Source organism: Betta splendens, chromosome 22 (genome assembly GCF_900634795.4).
Source record: "Betta splendens chromosome 22, fBetSpl5.4, whole genome shotgun sequence".
Classification (NCBI taxonomy): Eukaryota; Metazoa; Chordata; class Actinopteri; order Anabantiformes; family Osphronemidae; genus Betta; species Betta splendens.
The window spans coordinates 10,963,604-10,973,371 of record NC_040900.2 but is presented as its reverse complement, the minus strand read 5'-3'; positions in this window follow the sequence as shown (position 1 = coordinate 10,973,371).

Below are 9,768 nucleotides of genomic sequence, written 5' to 3'. Positions count from 1 at the left end.
GGTGTCTATTCCAAACTTAAAAACTAAAAAGATCTTTATTCCAACTTGAATTGGGATGGATTTTATCGATTTATAGAATGTTATGCATCATTACATCATGTAGCTTGTTTACAGTTCAAATAGCGTTTTAGAGAAATACAACATGATGCACATGTTGATAATGTGTGAATATTTTCTTATTGGAAGCTGGAACCCACAGATATTGCACGTCTCAAACGGTGAAAATCAAGGTCTACCTGTTCTGTATTGTGTGCGATGCGATGTGCAAATACAGTATCTGTAAAATGAATCCGTCATTGTGTGTGACAACACAACAGGCAACATTTAAGTGGAATCATACAAAGCCGCTACTACACTACACAGTATTTAGTGATGACGATGATTTAGTGATCACGAGATTAGCTCAAATGTCATTGCTTCTGGCTTCAAGACATAAGATTCAGATTCATAAATGAGGGTGATTTTTTTTGCATAGTAACACATGATAAGAAACAACACAACACAACTCAAAACACAATCTATGAGGTATATAAAGGAGAAATTCTGAGATGTTCGTCACTATATTCTCCTCAGACTCTTTGTATTTGCTGCTACTGACTACTGGCTGAAGAAAGAACCATCTGTTGGGATAAAATACACTTGTAGCATAGCTGCTTTTCATGGAGGACCAGAAGCCACTAGCCTTTTGCAGCGCTAGCTCTGTAGCCCTCCTGCCTCGGTGACAAACACCAACAGCTGCCTCCTCTCGCGCAGGTGCCCCACGGACATCGTAACTAGCTGTTGGCTGGAATCTTGCTGTGTTCAAGTGCCACTTTTTGGCCCTGGCGAACGCAACACACTATATAATCCATGGGGCGTCTCAGACTCTTGCTCTGTGATTCGTGCCCTCGTGCTGAAGGCGATCAGGTCATTCGTTCCTTATGAACTCTTCTGACTAGTCCTTTGGGTAAATTTGAGAACAGGGATTTAAGCCGCGCACATTCTACATAAACCAACGCCAACATGCTCCGAACGTCTGCTCGGAACAACCAGCATTGAAGCCCACCCCTTTCAGCCTGGCATGCTATCAAGTGCTATGTTTAAAGCCATTCATGTTCAGGCCACATCAATTCAGCCCTCTTTTCCCCCCCTCCTTCGAGTGTCTTGAAAGATGAGAGGAAGGTCTCGCTCCCTCACAAGCCAAATTGACCTGCTTTTTGTCCAGGCGGCTTCTAATAAGAAGGGGGTCACCGTTCTCCCATTGGTGTCCCTGCGTCTGCGTCGCATGTGCGCGTCTGAATTGTTCCCCCGAAAAGACAAGCGAGAGGGACGCGCACAACACGTATGAATAATAACGTGAACGCATCTGTCAAAACGCTTCCCTTCCGCTGAGCCTGTCGCTCACATCTGCTTGGAAATGGGCCGTCGTGCGTTTTGGATTCGGATGGGAACTCACATACGATGCTCAGCCGCGAGTGGTTGGACGCGGATGAAAGCAAGTGGCAAAGTTAAACACGTTCATCAACAATGAACGTGGTTTCGCTCGCGTATGTTTGTGTAATATATTCCGGCTGGCTGGATAAACCCGGGCTCTTGAGTGTGCGCCTGCCATTCTGCTCCTTCCCTACTTTTATTTTTATCATTGAATAATCATTTAAAAAGCAAGGTCATTTTGATCCTCTGTCTCAATAGGCCTCAATTAAATATTCATTCATTCTGATGCGGCCTGTTCGGCAGCTTCTTTGGTATGTCTGTGTTAAAGAGACAAAAGCCTGTGTTTTTGATTACACAAGCTCCGGCTTGAGATCGGGCATCGTTATAGGAAGTTAAACAATCTTTTCGACTGATTTACGCCGTGTCGTTGGCTAAATGTTTACTTTGGCTGGGATTAGTGATTCTGCACTTGAATGTTGAAACAAAAACAATTTATTCAGCTTGTTGGTGCTTAATCGAGCCGCCTCCAAGGCTTCTGCTTCCTCCTTCTTTGCATCTTGGGTTTCAGCTGTTTATCAGCAGCTACACCTCATTTGCTTCCTCATTGAATGTGAATGGCATCAATTCAGTTCAAGAATATATTAATCCAGAGTGAGATCAAACTTCAAAATGGGCTTTCAGATTTAAATCCACCGCTGGTGTCACCTTTGCACTGCATCCATCTTGTAGCCCTTGCACTTCATTCATTGTCCCTTTTCATAAATATCTATTTGACCTGTTTATATAATGTTCATAGTGTTCGAGCTCAACCAGGAGCTTAGCGATCTCACTCTGTTCCGCTCTTCAGTTAAAAATGAACAATATGACAACAAAAACAAATGCTGAAATCGCATGAAGCTCAACCTCAAATGGGACTAACCTCCTAAACCACTAATGATGGTTTAAACAGTAGTATTATGTAGCAGAGCTTAACCTGACAGCATGGTTTGGACCCACTTGCCACTGAACTTAGTCAAATTTTGATTTCAGACCCTGTGAACTGTACAAACACCAGATAAAAGTTATCATTACTCCAAAATGTTTGTTGGCTGCCATTCAACCATTTGTACGAAGTAACGTTCCTCCTTTATACGAACGCGGGCGCTCTGAAAAGTCTTATTTCCTTTTGACTGTATGGAACATATCTCCAGCCCGGCCACCGCATTTATCACTTGATTCAGCAAGTATCCGAGAGCGCGGCGGGGCGAACAATGGGTCCCGGGGTGATTTGCACATGAATGACGTGTGTGAATGAGAGTGGGTTACAGAGGAAGGCTGTCTCTCCATAGCCGGGGCAGGAAGGTTTGCTCCCCTCTGCCCCCACTCCAAAGACCAGGTGAGATTCTCTGGCACAAAGGGCCAAGTGAAAATCTGTTCAGCGCGGACGCAGCCTAAAACCCTTATTATGGTGATGCTTTAGGCAGGATCGCAGCCGACGTATATAAAAGCACCGTGTTGCACCCTTCCACAGCTGGATGCCATGTTTTTATGCATTGCTGCTACGTCTCCCCGGGGGCTTTGATCTTTTGATTAGAATTTTGTTTGTCATCTACGGTTGCACTATAAATACCGCAGTCTCCATTTCCACAGGGAACCAAGCTAAAGCTGGCAGACTCAGCACTAAGGCCGTCCACAGTAGGAATGTTGACCGCGCTTCAGGATGCACTCAAAAGTAAACTATTAGAAAGTTGACCTTAGGTTATTAGGTTGAATCTCATCACTTACATCATCAAATGCACCCACATGGTAGATACTGAGACTGAGGTCTTCTTCTGTGTTTTTTCCAGTGCCTTGGAACCCTTTTAATGATAATCAAATGTGACTTGTTTTGCAAACGGAGGGTTCAGGTTTGCCAAGTTCGCTGCCCTTTTGCGCGACCATCGCCATCGCGTCCCAGGTTCCTCTGCCGCGCCGACGGTCCGGGCCCCGTGATCCTCGCCCTCCGGGGACGGCGGGGGGCAGCTTCGCCGAGCCGTAATGAAGAGACCCCGACTGGAGCTGTGGTCAGAGAGCTTCAGATCAAGATTGCCAGATTCCTGCTCGAGATGCTTCAAATCACATTATAATTAACCGCATTTAAAATGGAGAGCAGAGAGTCCCTTCTTAGAGCTATTCCCACGACTCTCTCTCTCTCTCTCTCTCTCTCTCTCTCTCTCTCTCTCCTCCCTTTCCTCACACACTCCCTCCGTCCTCCTCTTCCTTTCGTCCCTCGCCCTGTCCCTATTTTCAGTCGAGGTAATTAATATGGAAAAGATGGAAAGGCATCATATTCTACAAATTCCTATGAGATTGCCTTGCAAAAGCTGTTAAAGCCAAGTAGGCAAATTAGTATTCATGCAGGTTTTTCCGTTGCAAGTCATTTCTCCCTTTGGGACCAAGTAGTAGATTGGGTAGACAGGCACCGCTCATCCTTGATTATGTGAGCAGAATGCCACCACAGAGCTGAAGCCCAGCAGGAAAAAAACACATTCCTTAGGCAGCAAATCAATTTCTGTGACCTGCTAAATGTAATTGACTACACTCTAATTCTTTAACCCTGCGTATGAGGGAGAACCACATCCTGAGGTAGGCTGATTACCAGCTATTATACCAATCCATGGTTTCCGTATCAGTTAATAACCATTTACAGCAAAATTATCCATACGCCACAATTCGGTGGCGATAAACAATGGCTTTAATGCACTAGTCATGTCTTTGTTTAGTCAATCAACTGGATCTCACAAAAAACACCTATTATTCAAAATGGGAAAATGGCCGAGTAAAGAGTTTTTTCCTCCCCTTTTAGACGCATGGAAATTTTATATGTAAATTGAGATGTTAATATTTCAGCTTGTGCTGGATGCTGGATGTGGCCTCTGATGTTATGGTTCGTGTGACATAGGATTCCGAGGGATCGGCGGCGCGAAAGGAGGAGGTGATTATGGATCTACATTACTGTATTGTAGCGTCACGGCGGCGCGGAGGCAAAATGTGACGATTACGGTGAGAACAGATCAGTCCAACATTTAGATGAGGAATCACTTTGTTGTTGTTGGAAATATGAATCGTTTATAGTCCTGTGGATGTGAGATCATGTTTCATGCTCCATTCCTGAATCAACACCAGCTCCTTAGACGCCGCGTGACCATCTGAGGGCCCAGAACGCGGGGCTCTGACTTTGGCCAGATTAATTAGCAGTCCGTCCTCTTCAGCCCATTCCCTTATTCCTATTAGACCCAGCTCAGCAATCTGGCAGAAGGTAATTTGGTGCTCCGTGCACACGGGGCGCAGCATTGACACCTTATGCTTTGTGATTGAAGGCAATCTCCTGGGGGGACGGCGCTAAATTTATTCATGGTGCGCTCTCCCACAGCCACTAGAGACGTGTCTGCGCCCGCCTGCCACACATCCATAGATTTCCTGCTCTGCATCCCCCCCACCACCACCCCCCGAATGCACAAATAATACTAAACGATCTGCGGGAGTTGTGTTACAATCCCATCCATGCAGGGGCCTTGTGATCTTTAGGTGGATGAGTCGCCTCCACCAAATGAAAGCCATGCACCACGTCAGGATGGTGGATGTTATTGCATTTACAAACCCTCCACCCTTTAGGAGTCCATTCCATTCCGCCCTTCCTCCCGAGGGAGTGCGCTGACAAATTTACCAGCACGCGCCCGCGGGCTCGGTCACAGGAAGTGGCATTAATGTAATTCCTTGTTGATGGCTGAAGTCTGTTGATAGTGGAGGCGCTGGCAAAGGTGATCAAAGCAGATTAGCCCAAGACACAGCGGGAGGATCGGTTGGAGTCCGTGTCATTAGCGCAGGCTGGTATCTGGACGCGTGCTCCAGTCCTCGTTGGGGTGAAACAGGGTCAGCCGTTAACACATAGGAGAAATGCTAATGCTTGACTTGGATCAACAGACCCCTGACTACCTTTAATTTACTGCCGGGTCTTCAAAGCCGACATTAGCCAGTGACACAAACAGGTGAACTGTGGCTCCGCTTGGCTTTGTGGGGAGTTCCTTCCGAGCACTCCCAACAAAACCGAGGGATGTGGAGGCACGTGCTCCGCGAAAATAGCTGTGAAGCCGGAGCATTAACATCGGGCGCGTGACGCGGCCTTTCATGTAACACATTTTAACGCGGAGCATCGCCGATTCTCCGGACGGCGAGAGTGTCACGAGGGTGAAAACGCGCCATTAGATCGCGCTCCCGTCCTCTGAGAGTTTTCACGCATCCTCGCGGTGATAAAAGGGAAACACGAGCCCGGCGGCGCACGCACGAGAGCCCATCACTCCTGAGGCTGCAAACTTGTTTGGAGTTATTGTGTCATCAGAGCACAAGAGGCAAACAAGTGCCCTCAAGTTTTGCGGTGCTTGAGCAGGAAGAGGTATTTTGACAATTAGCCTTATAAATCTGGATCCCTCAGCATCAAAACGCAAGTGCTATTAATATTTGTTACACAATACGTTTGCGTACGCTGCTCAGACTGAGGCGAGTGTTCCTTTAATAAGTGTCAACATTGTGTGATCAGAGCAGGAGCGTAACGGATCTGATGCTCTGCTATTAGCGGAGCGTCTGCGCTGGCGACAATCAAACGCAGTTGACAGGAGGGAGAGTGCGTCTGCGTTCCACCAGCCAATCGCATGAAGGCGTGCGCTCTTCAAATTTACATACGTACAGTACGGAGTTAAATAGCAGCCAAAACAGCAGACGGCAGCGACCTTGACCAAGTGGCCGCCGACTCTCTGTTTGGGTTGCTGTGGCAACAAGATGCACCAGGAAACATATGAATGGGTAAATGCAAAGATGCGGTAATATAAATATGCAGTCGTTAGTTTTTGCATGTGGAGAATGTCCTGAATACCTGAGTGAAAAGGTTCCAAGACGACAAACATATATTTGTACTGCATATATATATATAAAAAGTAAAAGTACTTTGTTATGGCAACGCTCCACTTTACTGGTCATTTCGGGCTCAAAGGTCTGTTCAGCAGATGTTTAGGTCTTGATTTTGAAGCATCTTTTGCGCAGACAGCTGTTCAGTGTGGCGCACAGGCAGTCGGACAGAAATAAATAAGTGTAGCTCTTTGTATGCAAACACTGACATGAACACAGCCATGTAGTCCATTCAGGTAGCTCGCTTTTCAAAAGCTCAATACTGTGCAAAGGAAGGCCAAGCAGTAGGCCTATTCATTAGTCCCCTGCTTTGATATGTGCTTGCTCAGAACTGTATGGGGATAATGCCCTTCAAAAATGTTTTCCATGGGCAAATGCATTTCTCTCTATTTAGTTCATTCAGTCGGAATAAAAGTTCCCAAGATCCAGTGTTTGAGCAACTATTCGCCCCCAGCACCGAAACAAATTTAAAGTTGTTTTTTTATTGTTGACGGAATCCATGTTTTGGTTTATTTAGACTTTAAAATATTAAGCCATGCATTAACCTGTGTCAAATGTAAATGCACTTACAGTAGCTACAGTGTCCACTGCAGCTCCATAGACCCCTGCGTCACACGACCTCTAGGAAAAACAAGGTAAATTCACTCATTAGACCGCAGCAGTCAAACGCACGATTTACAGAAGCACAATGTGGATTCTCAGTCGCGGGAAGGAAGGCGCCGGAGCCTCGACTCCATCACCGCGGCATTAGCGCGAAGCAAAGCTGTCATTAGGCGGAGCAGAGAGTGAATTCACCGGATTTGACAACGCCGCCTCAGATACGCCTCAAAAAAAGAACGAAATCCTTGAAGGCGCAGTGATAGTTTCTTCTTCTACTTTTATATATTGGTGCGCTAATCACTCCTGGGGGGAGTAGAAATGTAATTAATTCAGCTCTATGTCATGCTTCCCTCCCATTACCTGGTCGCACACAGATCCTCTGAAGTCTTCACCGTAATGAAAGATTGACTCAACCTCTAAGTAAATATCCAGCGCACTCCCTGAAACTGGGCTCACAGCACTACTGGGCAACAGCAGGAAGTCAACTATGAGCACATATCAAATAACACATGAAAGGCAGTTTGGGAGCTGCCAGGATCACAGGTCTGTTCCTTTGGAAGCAAGCAACACTAACCGCTCCTTGATGCTTTAGAGGCTCTCATGAGCACATTCCCATGTTGCTGGTGGCGAAGACCTTATGAGAGCGAGACGACAGGTGAGCACGTGTGAAGGATAGACCATAAACCCTGGAAATGCTTTTAATCTGAAAGCAAACTGAGACAGAAGCTCGAGATGAGTGAAAGCGTGTTCCCCTTCCTCAAGTTCATCCACGGCGTCTTAGCATATGTACACTCTCACAACTAGAAGAACAAAGTCAAACTTGAAGCCTATGTAGGTATTCATGACAGCAAGGTGACTTTAATCTGTCTGAATAGCAGCTGGTTCACCACCGCTGCTCCACAGCCAACACGAGCCCTCAGACATCAATCACTCAGACACTAACATGCGGCTCAAACCATAAAGGCACGTGGGCTATTAAAATTATGAATGAGTTCATCTCTGAATGGATGAATCACATTTTAATGAATACGTTAAAATGTTCTATTGCCCTCATTGATTTGCATAAAAGCCACCTTGTTAACCTTGTCAGCTATGTCCAGAGATTTAAGTGAGCAATGCTGCAAATGTTGTCAAGTAATTTTTTTGAGAAACCGAGGGACAAATGTTGTTTCAGCTGAAAAGGAGGTATTCGCTTTAGTGTGAATTAAATTTATTACATTTATTGGGTATTAATGAACTGTCAGTAATTCTGGTCTGGAATTCAAGGATTTAATTAAATGCACCTGAAAGTAATGTAAGATTAAAAGGTTGAGACAAATCCCAAGAGGAAAAGGAAGAGGGAGGAAGAGAAAGGAGGAGGAGGAGGAGGAGGAGGAGGAGAAGAAGAAGACAAAGTAGACGAAGAGGATGAGGAAGAAGAAGAAGAAGCAGTAATATTTGACTGTATGACTATAATTGTCCTCCAACAGGTGGTAGAATACCTCTGATACCTGTAGTGTTGCAGCTTGGATATAATTGCACTTTTATTTCTTCTCATCCTTGTATGTGTCTGTGTGCAGACGCAGGTTCCAGGGTCTGATGCTTGTGTCAGTAGTCTCCTACCGCTTTCTTTGGAGCCACTCTTCAGCCCTGAGCGCTTCCACCACCAGCATCTCCTTCTAAGCCAGAACAATCCTTTACACACAGGAGAGAGACCCTACGGAGGGACATGACTGGTATGGGTCTGCGTAAACAGAGGTCAGGGGTGATTCTAGCGTCAGACCTTTAGCAGAGTTCAGTCCACAATGAGGACGTGAGCGTGCTCTTCACACCTGCTCTCGTTCGTCCTCTCCCTGAACCTGAGCCTGAGCCCTATTTTGTGCATGCGTTTGTACAAGCCATAACTAAATTAAAATGGTTGTAGTTCCTAAACAGTAAGAGCTGCCAAATTATTGAGCCTGGTTTCATTGGGAAGGGAATTCCTACAACTAGTTATAATTGTTACACGGACACAAAGTACCTTTGACCTCACTTCAGTTTTTAAACTTTAACTGAAAGGACACCAAACTGTGTTTGTGGTGAACAATTTGATAACATTGAATTATATGTTACCCTAAATATGTTTGTATTAATTTTTTAAAATAAAGATTATTAATATATTGTAAGTAATTATTTCAATATGGATGGATGGATGGATGGATGGATGGATGGAACTGGCTCATACAGGGTTTGCCCCTTGTTCATGGAAAAAGTGTTTAAAGGTGTTTAATGTAGAATGTACTGCATTATTAAAAATGCTGGATCTCAGTGATTTAACTGGTGTCGTCTGCAGACGATATAATACACAAACCTGACAAATTGGAAGTGTGATGTGTTCTCGCGCTCGGTGGCGGGTGGGTGGCAGCTCTAGCTGCTTACTATATGTCCCCAGCTGCCTTTTGTTCCCTGTGAATTACTGTCACCTTGTATGTGATGCTTTGTAAAATGAAATCATCTCATGCTGGGAGATGGAAAGCTCCTTGACCTTCCGAGGAATCTCTCATATGTATTTCACATGCATTTCTCATTGTCAGCCTCCCCGGCCGACGGCGTCCTTCACGCTAACCCGGTCGTCTTTGCTTTCTTTCCACCTGCTACCCCGCTGCTGAAGTTGGACATCGGATGTGAGGCTGAGTTCTGCATGAAGGCAGGAAGGTCTAGACAGACACGCGCTGACCTCAGCGTTAACCTTGGCTACACAGCATCACCAAATAAGTGTTTTTACCTGCAAATGATCATAAACAAGCATTAAACAGCCATTAGTTTGCTTCATGTAAACCAGCTGCTGTCACATAAATAAGTCAAACTTGCATTTGA